The sequence below is a fragment of the Humulus lupulus genome, chromosome 4 (assembly GCF_963169125.1).
Source record: "Humulus lupulus chromosome 4, drHumLupu1.1, whole genome shotgun sequence".
Lineage (NCBI taxonomy): Eukaryota > Viridiplantae > Streptophyta > Magnoliopsida > Rosales > Cannabaceae > Humulus > Humulus lupulus.
Window position 1 is genome coordinate 157,437,789 of NC_084796.1, and position 18,299 is coordinate 157,456,087.

The window sequence follows — 18,299 nt, forward strand, 5'->3', positions numbered from 1 at the left end:
ACTTCTTGCAAAGTCATTTATGGGTCATGTATGCAACATGGGATTAAGAGAGATGCCTCACTTGCTTTGAGGGCAAGTGGGAGATTGTTAGGATTAATGCCCTAAAAGCATGTGTAGACATTTTATTGAATTAAATGAAAGTACAGTTTTATTATATTTACATATTATAATTATTGTTTGAATCAATTATATGATAATATCAAGAAAATTCCTTATTCATTCATGAGAATGCAATCTTGTTTAAAGTAAGGAATCTTTAATGAATGGTTACTAGTGCGGTTTACTAAGCATACGAGATGCAAGTGATCTAGATTTGGATTACCCATGTGGATAGGCATTTTAGTAAAGGTGTTGTATATAATAGAGATTATATATGACAGGAACGATGAGAATTAATTATCTTTATAAACTTACCTTTGACATAAAGATTTGATTCTTATAATAATAGATGATCATTTGTAGATCATTCTAAATCCTAAGTATTCATCAACTCCTATTCGTGTTTATTGGATCTTTTGATTCACTCGTTAAGGTTTCTTAGTATAATGAGGCTAATGACTTTTGTTTTGGAGATTCAATATCATGAATGGTTGGGAACACGAATTACAATAATGAAATCCATACTTTCCTAATGGATCGAATATTGGTTCCTTCAAGGGTTAATTCTTGAACTGAATAGTTATTGAGCTCAAATCTATAATTTGATAATAGATTAGTTATTTGCTAGTGAATTAATGGTACTTAAGGATCAAGAGGTAATTAGAAGGGTAAAACGATAATCTTGACCAGCTCTAATTAACAAACCAATAAATTGGAGGACAAAACTACATTTATTGATTATATCAATGGACTAGAAGAGAAACTCTATAAATATAATTCTATAAATACATAGAGTAGAGTAATCATGGAATTAATAAATAAGATTATTGGATTAAAGAGTTTTATTAATAATCTGGTTTATTGGAGCTTCGTATTAAAGGTCCATGGTCCCCTGATCACCTCTGTCCTACACTATCATGGGTAATGATGTCGAAAGAAAGATTTGTAGAGAGATTACAAAGGAATTAATTTTTCAGGGCAATGAAATAATTATATGATAGTTATGGGCAATTGATTAATTATAAATTAGTTAATTATTTTACTATATAATTTTTATGTTGAAAAACTATAGGTTAAAATAAATATTAATCTTGTTTTGATTAATATATAAAGAGAAATTAATAATTATCTTATTTAGAATAAGATATTTATTTATTTAAAATTGATATTTTAAGATAAAGTTAATTTTGAATTAATTGATATAATTTCTTGGATAAATATATTGTGTTAAATATTAATTAAATAAACAAATTAAAAAATTACGGAAACTCCTAATGTGGCTCACGCCACTCACTGTATTGCATAGTGAGTGGCGCCACACAGGGATATTTCCTATCTGTAACATCCCATGTTTTGAACACTTGTTAGTAACCGGTTGGAGCCAGTGAAGAATTATGTGGAATATTATTTTGATATTATATGAATTGGTGATGATTAGTGAATTTTATAGCCGCTGTAATGATCTGGTAAAGGATCTAGCTTTATGCAAATAAAGATTGGTCTCGAACCAAGGAATAAACCATAATGGAAGAAAAATCTCGGATTAAATAAAATAGGAAATACTATGGCATAAAAAATATTAATTTTGTCAGGAAACTGGGACTTTATAGTCAAGCCAATAAGTTTAAGAAAAATTGATTGAGTCTTGAATTCCAATCAACCGAGCTTAAGAATGAGAATTTCTTGCTCTGACCTATAAGGCCATTTTGGTCAATTTGATCAAATTACCAAAAAATATGTGATATGTGAAAAATCTTATTTTTGGGTCACTTTTAATTTAATTAATTAAGCTTAGTGATATTTAAAAACTATAGGGTAAAATTTAGGGAATTTTAGATAAGTAAAATTACCAAAGAGACCTTGAGTGTATAAGGAGAGAGGTAGAGATGAGCAAGGGCATAAAGGTCTTTTCCAAAGGAGTAAAGATAGAGGGGTGGGCGGCAAGGCTATGCCTGGGGCTCTCAAGAGCCTAGGACATCTACCCTAGGAAGAGTAAGAGCCTTGCCCCTCTCATTGGCTAAACCCCGATCATTTCCCTTTTACAAATCTAATCTTTTTTTTTTTAAAAAAAAATTCCTTTTCCATCAAGAAAACAAAAACAACCTCTTCCATTCTCTCTCCCCAAAACTGAAACCTAGTCACTCTCTACTCTCCATTGCTGCAAAAAAATTTCTCTCCAAGAGCACTCATTCCCCCATTGAAGGAGGGAGAAGCTCAAAAGCACACTAGGGAAGAGTAAGTTTTGAACCCTACTCTATTTTTTCTCCTCTCTTCCTCTTCAAACCTGAAACCCTAAGGGTTTACATTGCATGCATGTGATCTAATATCCATGCATGGCTTTGATCTTGTGTTCTAGGGTTCAAAAGAGGCTTGTACGGGTAGTAACTTAAGGAGTTAGCACTTTGGTGATCTAGTGGAAGCAAGGTAAGAAATCTTGGTAGTTTGCATGTTTTCTTCCTCATCTAAGTTTTCTACCATAATCCTTTTCTTAAAAATCTTCATGTGGAACTGGGGACTCGGTTTTGAGAGTTTAGAGCACTAAGGGAAACTGTTGAAGAGCTAAGTAAAATGTCTCCAAGCTAGAGCTTCGAAAGGTAGAATCTATGGTTGAGTTCTTTATGTTTTGTTGTAATCCTGTAGATATAGTTATATAAGGTATTTCAATAGTTTTTGAGCTTATCTTATACTTAAGGTTGAGATTTATGTGTGGTATGATGATTTGCATGCATGCAGGTAGCTAGGGTTATGCTAGAAATGCTTATTGATGTTAGGTTGTGTAAAAAAATGCACGCTGCCAAAATTTAGTGGTCTGCATTCCAATGGATCAGATCGCACTCTACTGCCTCTTTCTATGAAAAATATTTGTGTAGTTGCATATTTATTTGGGAGTAATTGATTATAGGCTTTGGTAAATCATAAAAATGTATTTTTAAACCCAAGTTATGAATGTTTTGGGATTTTGATGTAAATCTAGAAAATTTCTGGGCAGCATGCACTGCCCAGATTGTTTTGACTTTTGAATGCTTTTGACTAATAAAAAAGCTATGAAATTTGGTAGGGTGTTATTTTAAACATATATAAGAATCACCGTCAAATTTTAGAGGAAAATAGTTTAAGGTATAGGATATATGATTTTTCAAAGTTTGCCCTAGAATTTAGAAACAAAACTTCTGCGTAGTAAGCACTTCCAAGATTGATTTACACATTTTGATAAGTTTTATTATTCCAATAATTATGAAATTTTTAAGAAAGATAACTTATACATGTATAAATATCCCTGTGAAATTTTAGAAAGAAATAGGCTACGGTGTAATAGAAGTAAATTTTTAAAGTTACCTTAAAATTTGGGAAAAACTTATGGGCAGCAGGCACTGCCCAGATTTCTTTAAAAATTTGAATGGGTTTTTCCATCCAAAATATTATGAAATTTTGAGGGGATTTATTTAAGATGTGTATAAGGACTCTAGTAAATGTTTAGAGAAAAATGTGTCACGGTTTAAGAGAAATAATATTTCTAAATTTTCCCTAAAATCTGAAAAGTAGATATTTCGAACCTTAACAAAAAAAATGATTTTTGGGAGGTTAGTTCTCTTATCCTAAAACATGTTTTTGACGTGAGGCTTTCACCTAGTTCCCATCCTTATAACACAGAATACGTGAATGATAGTTTCAGGATTTTTGCCTAAAACTCAACTTAGGGCAAAAGTTTAAAAATGAGACTTTACCACCTTAAGTTATATAGTGGAAGTAAAGTCTTAGAAATGAAAAGAAATAGTTCCTTGCAAGGATAACTAATGACTTAGAGACTTAATCGTTCCCAAATTAGCTTGAGTTAATTTAAAATCTAATTTTTACCTTTTTTAATTTAAGGGTCCAATTGCCCTTCTTTTAAAAGATAACGTAAAAAGAGATCCTAGGTTATGGATAAAAATGGTAAGAATGGGAGTTGGGTTTTGTAGAATCTTTAAGAGAACGGGATAACATTGTCATATATTATTTGTAAAGGGTCAAAAAGTAGTATGTTGGTAAATGATAGAAAACGGTGAACTTTTGTAAGAGGGCGACAAGTTGGTATTTTTCTAAAGATAGGAGTTGAGTAAAACTCCTTTTTCCTAAAACCAAAATACAAGTTATCCGATAAGAGAGTCCTTTAGTTAAAGAATATTAAGATGCATGACACGGAGAGCGTGTTGCAATGAGGGCGATTTTCTCATGGTACTGTAAAGACTGAAACAAAATATGGTCTTATACATTGTAAGGTGTATAAAAGGCTATAGTATAGAGTCAATAAGAGAACTTTATTGCATGTAGCTATCATAGAATATTAGCTATGAGAGTATGCCATAGTTTAATCCAAGTACATTGTATTAATTACAATAACCATGAAACGGAAAACGAATAGCAGTGTTAAAGATCCAGCTAAGAGTTAAGGACTCCAAGTAAATTAGCTTTTCTCTTTCTTGGCAACAACATGAATATACTAGTGTGTGCTTGTAGTAGTATATTACACTAGTTTTGTTTGGGTCATTGTAACGCCCTACTTCCTTAGAGCCGCTACTAAGTGAGTTCAAAAATGTGCATGTAACTCGCTAATCGAGGTTTAAATTCAAAAGTGTAATTAAATCATATACAGAGTTATAAACTTTGAAAATAATTCCATTTACTAAAAATCATAAAGTATTTGACATTTGGGATCCCAAAATATCATTTAGAAGTATTTACAACATTTAAGTACAAACAAAGTCGACTAGACGACAAAATCTAGGTTTTAGTACAACCATCTCCCAAAATCCACTGGTTGTGGCAGCAAGGCAGGCCAAACATGTACGCGACACTTCACGCTCTCCGTACTCATGGTTGGTCGATTTTCCCCTTGCCCTTACCTACACCATAGAGCACCTGTGAGTCGAAGCCCAGCAATAAAACCCTCACAAGAAAAAGTGTATGCATAACAAACACTTAGCATATAGACAGGCCATTAATAGGCTAAACACATATGGCCATGCCGTCCCAGGCGCTTTACCAGGCCCTGGGTTTGCGGTCCACACCGTGAGGATATCCCAGGTATCCTTTAGGGTCTCACCCTGGCAACTCGCACTCCACGTGCTCAACACTGCTCCTGGCCCCTTGTCGCACTCAGCCTTGCACTCAACGTGCCTAACGCCGTTCCCGGCCCCTGCCGACCTCGGCCTGCGCCGTTCCCGACTCTTGCTGAACATTTACACAATTGCATTCATATCATAATAAAACATATACTGGACATTAACAAATTCAATCAAGGGCTACACCCTGCAATTCAAACATATAGGGCTCTGCCCTGCATACAAGCTCTATGGGAACAGTGGTTTTCTTACCTGCGTCTCGAGCTTTCACAGCAACGATGCCCCGAGCACAGTTCCCTAGTCCGAGCCTCGCCAAAGCCCTAGTCACAACACATTAACAATGTCCACCTATCAAACTCTAACCCAAAAAATAGTTTCCAACCATAAATATGATCTCCGAGGCATTGAATTCTATCAATCCGGGTGATAAAATCCATCCCAAGCCTTAACTAGTGAGTTCCCGAGCCTAAAACCTCTTAGAAACCCAAAAGTACCTTAAGTGCCATGGCCCTAGGGACACATGCCGCGGCCCCCAGCTCAAACCCGAGGCCTAGCCTCAAATTTGCCCACACGCGCCGCGGTGCGCCTCCAATTTCCTGACACCCCATGATCAAAGGGGCTGCGGCTTAGCAAGAACAGAGTCGTGGCCCTACCCCTCGAACCCAGAAAATCTCAACATTTCCACCTCAAAAACCAGTCCAATTTCCCCTAAAATAAAGCCAACAATCCAGATTAACTATCACAAAGATTCTAACATGATCTCAGCATCAAAACCTAACAAAGACCAACTCCAAAACTTAGCCAAGCAATCCATAACACATCCAAACTTAGCTAACATGCAAACTCCAATATACAACCTTAAAACCAGCTGCAAATTGACACAATTCAACATATTAAGAGCTTACCTTGATGAGTTATGCTTCTGTGTAGATTCTCTAAGCTCCAAGCTTTAATCTCCCCAAAATCCCAGCTGAATTCCCTTAGCTTCTAGCTAACTTCACCAAGATTTTCCTCAAGCTTCCAAAGGAAAGAAGACAGCTTTAAGAGAGAGAAAAGGAATGGGTCGGTTTCTTAGAGTTCTATGTAATACTCAGTTTTGTTTTATTCAACTTAAGTCTATAGGGTTACCTCAAGGCTCGGGGTACCGAAAACGTCCCCGAGGGCAAAATAGTGAATTTCCCCAATATTCCCTCCTAGACATTGTAACCTCAAATATATCTCCGAATATTTATTTCCATAACCCAATAACCCCATAACACATCTAATACCCCAAAATACCCCTCGACTCGCCCTAAGCCGAATTCTCAACCCCGTTGTGACTTTTTGGCTAACTGCTCCCTAGGACTGTCTCGGATCATGCTACACAGATATATTACAAACATATCACATTTATACCCTCAACGGGCTAAAATCATAAACATACCCCTAATATCCAAACGGATCCCACATGAATATTTAATTCAACTAAACATGCATTTCTATCACATATTCACATATTAGCATATTAAACCATTTATTGCCCTCCAAGCACGCTAATCAAGGCCCTAAGCCCTATTAGCAAATTTGGGTCGTTACAGTCATTAAACCAAGGTATGCTTAATACCTACTCTTGCAATGCTTTTGCATTTTGCGGCGAAATGGTAAGTAGGTTCGGGTTGAAGCTAGAACCTTAGCATATTATATTCCAGGTTGGAGCCAAGACATGGTAAGAATATATAGTCCGGGTTGGAGCCAAGACACGGTAAGAATATATGGTCCGAGTAGAAGCCAGGAAATGGTGAATATATAGTCCTGGTTGGACCTAGGACATGGTGAATATATAGTCCGGGTTGGAGCCAGAACAATGGTAATAATGTCCGGGTTGGAGCAAGGTCATTGACGGTGGAACGGGATTGAGGTATGTATCCCTTTTTGATGATTTAATTGCGTAGTCATGGTGTGTGTTAAATATATTTAAATATTTAGAGAATCTTCTGAGAGCGTGATATTATGATATGAGTGATGTATTGTATGTTCTGGGAATTTTCTGAGCGTAGGTTATCGTGATATGTGTGAACTTGGTTGTTAGAAACAGCCAAAGTTATTGTTCAGATGTGGTTATCCATAACAACCAAAGTTATTGTTTGGATGTGGTTATCCATATTGTATGTTCTGGGAATTTTCTGAGTGCAGGTTATTGTGTTATGTGTGAACTTGGTTGTTAGAAACAACCAAAGTTATTGTTCAGATATGGTTATCCATATTGTATGTTTTGGGGATTTTCTGAATGTAGATGGATATGATATGTATGAAAATGGGTTGTTGGGTGCAACCAATGTGCTTGATTTTCTGTATGGCTATTATTAAGAATTGTATGATAGGGTTTGAAATTATCCAATACCCTAGTGATCCGTAGTGATATCTACCTTAGGTCAACCTGTTACTGGGTTTAGTATATTTGTGTGGAAGGCTATCCTTACTAAGTATGTTCGCTTACCTAGTTGTTTCATGTTGTAGGTAAGTGCAAAAGAAAAGTGGAGCACTGAGCGTTGGAGTGTGCTTGTGGATATGTACATGTAGCCTGACCTGGGGAGGTTTCTGATTGATCACCATTTTGAAAAAACAAAAAAAAAAGCTGGAAGTTTGTTAGTTCTTTTGGGATAATTGTTTTGTTATAACTCTGTGGAAGAGTTGTATTTCAGTTGGCTAAACTAAAAGTGTGCAAACACGACCTTTTTAAAAGTTTTTTTATATGGATTTTCGGTACAATGATTTAAAGTAAAATTTGAGATTTCCGCATGTTTTTGTCTTGTATGTTTTGAGGGTCGTTACACTATCCGTGGGATTTGAATTTTGAACTTCATATAATTTTTTTATTTAATTATATATATTTAACCACACTTTTTAATATATGATTTAAATTAAATAATTAAATAATTAAATAAGGTTATAACAGGTCAGTTTTATTTTAATATAATAAAGATTAATTAAATAAGTTAATTATCTTTATAAACCTAAAAAGAAGGTTATCGTTAAATATACAGACTCTCTCTCAAAAACAGAAGCGATAGTTTTCCAAAACCTGAAAACTATTCAATTCCACTTCTCTCTATCAAATATCTCTAGATCTCATGTATTGAGTACATCTAGAGAGTCATAAATCAACCTCTTGAATCCTACGTGCCCACACACGTCCTTGTGTGTTTGAGGATTGGTCTGTAAGATCAAGGTGTGAGTCTTCAGAACTTGGATAGGAAGATCGTTGATTTTATACAAAAAGATTCAAGGACACTTGATAGGCTACAAGAGGTAATCTCTAATCTCATTGTATGTAATTTAATATATATATGTGTGTATGATCTTGGCTGATATATATAATTATTAAAAAGGTTCCATTCTCCGCTGCGTATCTCTGATTTTCTCTTTTAATACTGTTGTACCCTAATTTCAGCACGAGTCCTTCACTCAGCTCGGGTACAGCTGGCAAATAAATATGCAATGAAATGACCAAGGAAATGATGTCTGTTTATTATCCACGTAAGCAACTCCGATTTCACCTGGGCACGAGTGATGTCAGGCGTCCTGGGTTTAACCCGAGCTACAGACATGAAGGTTGTGAAGCACGAGCTCATGATATTCAAATGGCTGTCGAAGTATGAGCTCGAAGAGATATCTAGCTCATGGTAATTCGAATATATTGCGTACCCGCGAATCCCCAAAGACTCAGGTACTTTTATTCGATCATTTATGGCCAGCCTATAATATTTAATGTCCCAAATATAAGGAGACCATTTATTTCGTATTCAGATCATATCCTAGTATAAATGGGAATAGTTTATATTAAATGTAATAAATATGTAAATCTGTGATTGACTCACGCGGTTACCCAAACCTGTCCATGGAATTTCTGTATAAATACTGGGAATATTGGACAGGAAAAAGGACGATTATTCTCTAATACTGAAACTCTGCCAAAATAGAGAGAGGAAAACAGTAATAATATAGACTCATGGACTAGGTGGATTTTAACCACTGAACCACGTAAAAAGTTCTGTGTCTTTGAGAGTTCATTTCTTATTTCAGTTTATTATCAAGCACTAATCAACCTTCTTATTTTCTTAATTCACTGTTGGTGAAAAAACCGCGTCAACGGGTTGGTGCTTTCATTGAGAGGTGAGATTAATGCTTTCATCAAAATCCTAGTCAAATCTCATCATGGTGGTCACTCGCTCACTGCATGATAATGAGATAGAATAGCCTGGTGGGCAAGAGGCCCCTCATACCGCTGTTTCAAACGAGTATGGCCCATGAAGTTCAGCAACGTCCGTCAAAACAACCGATGGGCCACGACGATACCGGGAGTTTGGCATCATTGCCACCGAATCCAAACCCATACTACTTAACTGTAGTTGAGTTGGAAAATATGCAGTTAAGAAGCCACCTTGCTAAGGCAAACAGGCAAATTGAGGAGGTTTTGGCTCGGTTACCCCCTCTTGCAATCGAAGTTGATGTCGAAAAGAGGAAAAGTGGGCCTCATAAGTCCCACAGGAATAATCGATCCAAACCAAGTCAGTCAGTCAGAACTGCCATCCCAAGTTCTGTGCCAGTGCGAGATTGCCAAAATGCTCGACCTAGTGGCCCTCCTAGGGGTCATCGGCACATCAGTCGATCGGTTAGAACCGCGACCCCAAGTTCGGTGCCTTGATTGCACGCGCCTGGAAATACCCATGGAAACCCACGAGGAGGGGCTAGAATAGGTTCACAGAGACAAAATGTTCCAGCCAACCCTCCTGCGTCACGATCGGATCGTCAGGCGCAAAGAGCTAGAAATGATGGGGCAGAACAGAGGCGGGCTAATTTAGTTTGCTCTGATGGGACAAGGATTGCCTCACCAGTTAGGCATCCCCCATCACCTATAAGACATCTGACGCCGCCTCGTCCTACACGGGACATTCCTGCTTATGGAGACAGCAGAAGAAATCCTCCTCCGTCTACCCATACCTATGTCCCACGGACACATGTCGAAAGTCAAGATCCTCGGCCTCAACCGCGAGCTGTAAGCTTTGCAAATGGAAGTTATTGAACTAAAAGTCGTCGAAGTGGTAGGTCCAAGGGTGATCTAAGAAATCATGTAAGTTTGGTACAAAGTCCTATATACGATCCACAACCTGATCTACAAGATCGCCTGAATTTGCAGAGAAGAAATTCAACCTGAAATGAAGGAGTCAATTACACTCGTCAAGAGGAGGGGGGGCCTTCCGAAGTACATGATAACAGGAATGTCCCACAAAACCAAGCCCGAACTTGGAGGGACAACAACCCGTGGAACCCGTACGATAGGATGGGAGCTATTGAACAGCCGCAGAATAACCTAGGGACCAGGGACCAAACCCTCAAAAGTCTATCCCAGATGAAGGAGCTAATGAAGAAGCTTATATCGGAGAAAGAGAAGGATGAGTGTGACTCACAGGATGAGCTTGAGCTTTTCGCGCTGAACATTGAGGCGACCGCATATCCAGTGGGTTTCAGGATGCCACATTTGTCAAAGTTTGACGAAGATGGGGATCCATCTGATCACCTGGGGATGTTCAACACCATAATGATGGCCCAAAACGTCGGGCCCGATCTAAGGTGCCTTATATTCCCCTCGACTCTGATTGGGCCAGCCAGCTCGTGGAAGAGTTTTTCCACTAATTTTAAGAGAGCATTCAGGGCTTCCCAAGTAGCTCGGATTAAGGCTGACTCATTGGCTAATGTAAAGCAACAGCCAGGTGAACCTTTGAAAGCATGTCTAAGTAGGTTTTCCAATGTCGCTGTGCGAGCTAGAGATGTCAATGAAAGCTCCAAGCTCATGGCAATGAGGACGGGAATTCTTGTTGGAGGTGACCTGTGGCAAGAGTTACAGAGGAAAGGAGTTAATACTGTGGACAAGTTCTTGAAACGAGCTCAAAGATGGGTTAACCTGGAAGAGGCGCGAGCTTCTATCGCAGGAACGAGCCAAGTCCCTTTCCAGCCCATTGGAGCAGTAACAGAAGTTGCAGCTACGACTCAAACTGTTGCCTAGAATAACCAAGGGGGAAATGATAAGAGGAAGGGAAATGGTGAGGGCGACCAAACCAGAACAAAGAAAAACATGGCCATGGAGAAATTTAAACAAGTCTACACAACATATACTGATCTCATGGATACTAGAGAGTGCATCTTCTTAGCTAATTCTACTCGCCTTCCATGGAAGAAGCCAGAACCGCTAAAAAACCAAAGAACAAAGAGAGATCCCTCAAAGTTTTTCCGATTCCACAATGATATCGGTCATAATACTGATGACTGTAGACAATTGAAGGATGAGATCGAGACTCTCATCAGGGCAGGACCTTTGGCCCAGTACGCCCGGAATCAAGCGACTTCTAGTCAGCCCGCTGGAAAAAATCCTCGGTCAGCTCCTGAGGCTCCAATGAATCAAGCCGGAACTCAGGCGAATCAAGACAATCCTCCTCTGATAACAAGAGGAGATATAGCCACCATTTCAGGAGGACCTCATCTGGAAGGCACGAGCAGAGGTGCCCAGAAGAGGTACATCAACGAACTGAAGTCCCATAACAGAGTGGAGTTCATCTCGGAACAACAGTTATCAAAGCAGCATTGATTGGAGAAACAACCAATCACTTTTATAGAGGAAGATGCCAGCCATGTCCAGTTCCCACATAACAATCCTCTGGTCATAACTGTTCAGCTCGCCAATCAGAGAGTTCGGTGGACACTAGTAGACAACGGGAATTCTGTGAATCTACTTTTTAGGTCCACCTTAGAAAACATGGGATTGTATGTAACCTAGCTAAAGGCAACCTTGATGATTCTATTTGGGTTTTCTGGTGAAGGGTCGGCTGCCATCAGAACGATCGAATTAGTGGTAACATTGGGTGAAGGTCCACGAACTATCTACAAGCTGCTTGAGCTCGTGGTCATCGATTGTTCGGTCGCGTACAATGCAATTTTGGGCCGACCTGCGTTGATGGAGTTTGAAGCCATAACCTCTATCCGCCACCTAGCAATCAAATTCCCCTCATCTGTAGGAATATGCACCGTTAGAGGTGATCAGCTCGCTGCCAGGGAATGCTATAGCATTTCTATCAAGGGAAAATCACAACCCGGGCAGCAAGCAATGGCCATAAGTGACGGAGGTGAGGAGTCCCAGGAAGTGGAAGTTGCTTGCGGGATGGAAGAACCTAAAGAAACAAAGGATAGTGACATCACCCTAAGTGATGATATCGACCCATGAATGGGTGAGGACAGAGCAGAGCTCCAAGCTATTGAGGAGCTCGAGGAAGTAAACATAGATCCCAAAGACGCTTCAAGAGTCATTAAGATTGGGAAATATCTTGGTGATGAAAGGAAAAAGGAGCTGGTTAAATTTTTACAAGGGAATCTAGATGTTTTTACCTGGTCACATGGAGACATGTTGGGAATAAGCCCAAGTGTGATCATGCACACTCTAAACTTGGACAAAAGCGTGCCTGCAAAATCCCAAAAACAGAGACATTTGGGAATAGTCCGAGCTAAAGCACTGGAGGAAGAAGTTGCTCGGCTATTAAAGTGTGGGTTCATTCATGAAGCAAAATACCCTCTAGGTCACGAATCCTGTGCTAGTCCCGAAGCCAAATGAAAAGTGGAGGACCTGCATCGATTTCTCCGACTTGAACAAAGCTTTTCCTAGAGATTGCTTTCCACTGCCGAGGATTGATCAGTTGGTAGATGCCACTGCGGGACACGATGTCCTTCATGGATGCGTATTCTGGATATAACCAAATCGCAATGAATCCTGCGGACCAAGAGCATACTAGCTTTATGAATCCAACTAATGTATATTGTTATAAAGTTATGCCCTTGGAGCTAAAGAATGCATGAGCTAACTACCAACGGTTAGTCAACAAAATGTTTGTTGGTCAGATCAGGAAAAATATGGAAGTGTATGTCGATGATATTCTAGTCAAATCCAAGACTATCGATAACCATGTATCTGATTTGAATTAATGTTTTGAGATCTTGAGGAGGTATAATATGAGATTGAATCCCCATAAGTGTACTTTCGAAGTGGCATCGGGAAAATTTTTGGGATTCATAGTCAATTTAAAGGGGATAGAGACGAACCCTGATAAAATAAGATCATTTTTGGAAATGCCCTCACCTAGATCGCGTAAAGAAGTTCAGAGTCTAACTAGAAAGGTGGCAGCCCTGAACTGTTTTATTTCAAAATCCACTGACAAGTGCTTACTATTCTACAACTTCCTTAGAGGAAACAAGAATTTGAATGGACTGAGGAGTGCGAGTAGGCATTCCTCGACCTAAAAAGGCACTTAGTCGAGCCCCAGTATTGTCTAAGCCTATGTCTGGAGAACCTCTGTTCCTTTATTTGGGTGTGATAGAAAGTGCAGTCAGTGTCGTGTTAGTTCGAGAAGAAGACCGCGCTCAAAAATCGATGTATTATATAAGCAAGAGACTTCTCAGAACTAAAGCACGATATCCACTGATAGAAAAGATGGCATTCTATCTAATATTGGCTTCCAGGAAGCTCAGGCCATATTTCCAGTCTCATTCAATCCACGTCAAGACCGACCAACCTTTAAGGCAGGTATTGCAAAACCCTGAAATGTTTGGATGCCTTTTAAAATGGGTGATTGAACTCAGCCAGTTCGAGATACTGTACGTACCACAGACCTCAATCAAAAGTCAGGCCCTTGTTGATTTTGTGGCTGTATGCACCAGATTTCAAGAGGAGCTTTTGAAGGAACCGGTGCAGGAGTTGTGGAAAATATTCGTAGATGGGTCATCAAACGAGAATGGATCCGGAGCTGGGATCATACTAATCTCTCCAGAAAGGCATCGATTCCATACAGCTCCGAGATTCAAATTCAAAGCATCCAACAACGAAGCCGAATATGAGGCCTTACTACCTAGGCTGAGAGTGGCGAAGGAGCTCAAAGCGAAGGTCGTACAATGTTATAGCGATTCCCAGCTCATGGTCAATCAGGTGTTGGGGGAGTATCGAGCTTGAGGTACCAAGATGGCGGCTTACCTAGCTAAGGTAAAAGGGGAGCTATCAGAATTTGAGTACAGTACTGTTGAACAGATACCTCACGAGCAGAACTCTAATGTTGACGCTTTGGCAAGGCTTGCCACCACCAAGGAAGCTGAGACTTTGAATGTAGTGCCAGTGGAGTTCTTGGAGAGTCCGAGCGTGACAGAAAAAATGGTAGAGGTCAAGATGATTGACACAAGGCCGACCTAAATGACCCCCATAGTGGAATACCTTACAACGGGAAGGCTACCTAAGGAAAGAAAGGACGCAAGAAAAATACTCTATCAAGCTCCGAGGTATGTGATAGTGGATGGTACATTATACCGACGTGGTCATTTATTGCCTCTCCTATGGTGTGTTTTGCCTGAGGAGGCTAAACCATTCTGCAAGAAGTGCATGAAGGCTTTTGTGGAGATCATGTTGGGGGGCAAAACCTAGCATAGAATATATTGATGCACGGCTATTTTTGGCCCACTTTAATGAAAGACTCCATCTCCCATGTTCAAAAATGCGACAAATGCCAGCGCTTCGCCAGAGTTTCCCAAGCTGCTCCAGTCGAGCTAACGATGATCTCATCCCCGTGGCCATTTGCATTCTGGAGAATTGATCTAATAGGATCCTTACCTATGGGAAATGGCGGAGTTTGTAGTGGAAATCGACTATTCCATGAAGTGGGTAAAGGTCGAGCCTTTGGCAACCATAACTTCAAAGAGAGTCATTGACTTTGTGGTGAAGAAAATTGTATGTCAGTTTGGGCTTCCTAAAAATATCGTGTCGGACAATGGGACCCAATTCGACAGCAATCTTTTCACCAACTTCTGTGAAAAGTACGACATTATTAAGAGTTTCTCCTCAGTAGCATACCCACTGGCCAACGGACAGGTCGAGGCTGTGAACAAAACCCTAAAGGCGAGCCTTAAGAAGAGGTTAGACGAGGCCAAAGGAGTATGGCCCGAATAGCTCCCGCAAGTACTTTGGGCATACCAAAATTCTCACAGAACCTCCACGGGACACACTCCTTTCTCCTTAACTTTTGGAAGCGAGGTCGTCCTTCAAGTCAAAGCTAGGGTGGCTACTCACAGGCAAAAGATATATAGCCAGGAATGGAATGATGAATTACTTAATTAATCTCTCGACCTGATTGATGAGAAACGAGATGATTCGCAGTTACAGCTTGCTCATTATCAACAAAAAATCACTCGTTACTTTAATTCTAAGGTCAAGAGATGAAGTTTTGGATTAGGCGACCTGGTCCTCCGAAGGGTCTTTCTGGCGAATAAGGATCCCAAAGACGGCATTTTAGGCCCGAACTGGGAAGGTCCATATCATATCATGGAAGTTTTGCGTGAAGGGACCTTCAAGATAGCTCGGCTGAATGGGGAGATAGTCCCACGGACCTGGAGCGCCATGCATTTAAAAAAGTGTTATCAATAATACAGTCATCCATGTAAGGCTTAAATATATAAGCCACTTAGTTAAATAATAAATGGATTATTAAATGATTTTTCTTGTTGAAATGGTTTTAAATAATTTTTCTTTATAAGGTTGTATTAGCTCGTGTATTGATGTTTGTAAAAGCAACCAAGAAAGTCTCTACATTCTGTACTTAGGGGGCGTATAACCTGAGGTGGATCAGAATAAGGTTGTCGGATAAGTTTAAATCACTTAAAACCCTGGATACAACCAGGTTTAAAACTATCCTGGATACAACCAGGTCAGAAACTTAGAAGCTTGGAAAATTGATTATTCGATGGCTTTCTTTTAAAAGCTCAAGATGTTAATAAACCTAGCATAAACTCATATTTAATCATTTAAAACCTTGGATACAACCAGGTACAAAACTTTGAAAGTAAGGAAAATTGTTTAAATCAAGGGTTTATTTTTAAATGCTCGAGTTATCAATGAACCTAACACGAACTAAGTTTAAAATATTTAAAATCCTGGATATAACCGGTTCCAAGGCCTGATTCTTAACAGGTATGATATAAATCAACACGGAAAGTTTGGATATAACCAAGCTCAAAATATCTATCCCGATCTAAAAATTGATTCCTAAAATCTCGAATGTACAAGTCTAAAGAGGCATAAACATGAGAGATAATAAAAGAAAGATGAATAGATAAAAAGTTAGATATATAAATTGAAATTAAATTTCAACAACCTCAAACTGAGTCCAAGGGCAATTGTTTACAAACAAATATAGAAAACAAAAAGAAGAAAAAACTCATTGAGCTCCTCTAGCATGCTCTGAGGATGTGACCTCCTCGCCTTCCTGCTCACCCACCATAGAAGCATCCCTCATTTCTGACGGTTCTAGCAAGATCCAAGCCTTGGATTTTTCAAGGTACGGTTCCCACAGCGCAGGAGCCATGAAAGAAAAGTTCCCATCTTGGTTAAAAGCCCAGCAATGGTAAAACATATCTTCCATGGAGGACAGTGAGACCGTCTTCAGCAACCTCAGCCTAAAGTTGTGCAGTCTGAGCCTGGAGAGCAGCCAAGGAAATCTTGCATTCTGCTCGCTTTCCTGAGATAAGGCGAGGGCGATCTTGGCATCATACTCATCTTTTTTAGCAGCCGCGAAAGCAGCTTTGGCGGCCTGCTTGCCTTCTTGGGCAGTGGTCAGGGCAATCTTGGCGGCATTGATTTCGGCTTAGAGCTCGTCATTTCTAGCCCTAGCCGGGGCTATGCTGCGATGTTGAGCTAGGGTAGACTGCAAAATAACAAGGCAAGTTAGATATATCCTTTGACAGGATAAAAAGAAAGATGTCACCAAGGAAGGATAACTTACTGTGAAGGTCATCCCCAAGGCTGACTCCAGGACGTTCTTCGGGCTCCGCTCCTCGATCATCATCAAGTCCCTCGAATTGGCTCTGTAAGAGTGCCCCACCATGTGGCTCGCTGTCTCGTAGAGGATTCCCCGAAAGGCTTCGGGGATCTTCCCCAGATCCTCGGGATCAACTGGTATGCGGAAAGTAGCAACTGGGGCAGGAGGAGCTGGGGGATCAGCTAGTATTACTTGATCCTGAAAAGGCATGAACCGAGGTGGGGGAGGAGGAGGAGGAATCCTCTTCTGGGTAATGGAAGACACCGAAGCTGTCAAGCTCGTGCCTTTCCCCTTAGAAGGGGATTTTGAGACATTTCCCCCTGTCGGAGGAGCCTTCTTTGTAAATTTGGGCCTCTTTATGACAAGGCCCAAGCCGGTTTTCCCCGCCTGGAAAGCGATACGAAGGACACGAGCTCCGGTATGTTCCATCTCGTCGCCTGAAAAGAACAAAAAGGGGGATTAGTTCACAAGTAAAGTCAAAAACATACACAAAGAAAATAAATAAAGATCCTACCATGTCGGCTAGGGGAGGAGTCTATTATCACGACCTTCGGCCTTGGGACTACTAGAGGAGAAGGAGAATCTAAGTCTAATATTTCTTAGACCCTAGGAGGTTCGAGCTTAGGTTCTACCTCAGAGCTAGACTCGTCTACATACTGCCTAAATTCTTGGGCAAAGGCACCCTGGAGTAGGGAAGGCCAGGTCCTACGGTTGGTCTCGTACTGCTCAAAGATAGCAGACTTAAAGTTTAAAGTATTGTCGACAACAATAGTACCCTTGGGGTAACTGTTTTCATGACGCAACACTAAATGGTCCACACACCAAAGCAGGGTGACATTACGGTCTGGAAGCTAGACAGGTTGATTGTAGCATCAAGATTCAGACCAAACTTAATGGGAAGAATTTCTATTCTCTTCTCTTTTTCATTTTGTTATGGTTATTATTTTATTTATTTTAGTGACTTAAAAGAAATAAACAATTTCATTACCAATTTTAAAGATGATATTGTTGACACATGTTTTCTTCAACTAAAAGCAAGAGCAATTAAGCTAATATTTTTTCAAAAAAAAAATAAGAAGAACACAGAGATTTTTATGTTGTTCATTAGTTAAATCTACCTACTCCACGAGCCACTTTTATTGATTGTTCTGAGTTAAAGCTTTGAAAGAAATTTCCTCAAAGTTTTAGTACAAAATTTGTTCATGAAAAATAAATGACTACA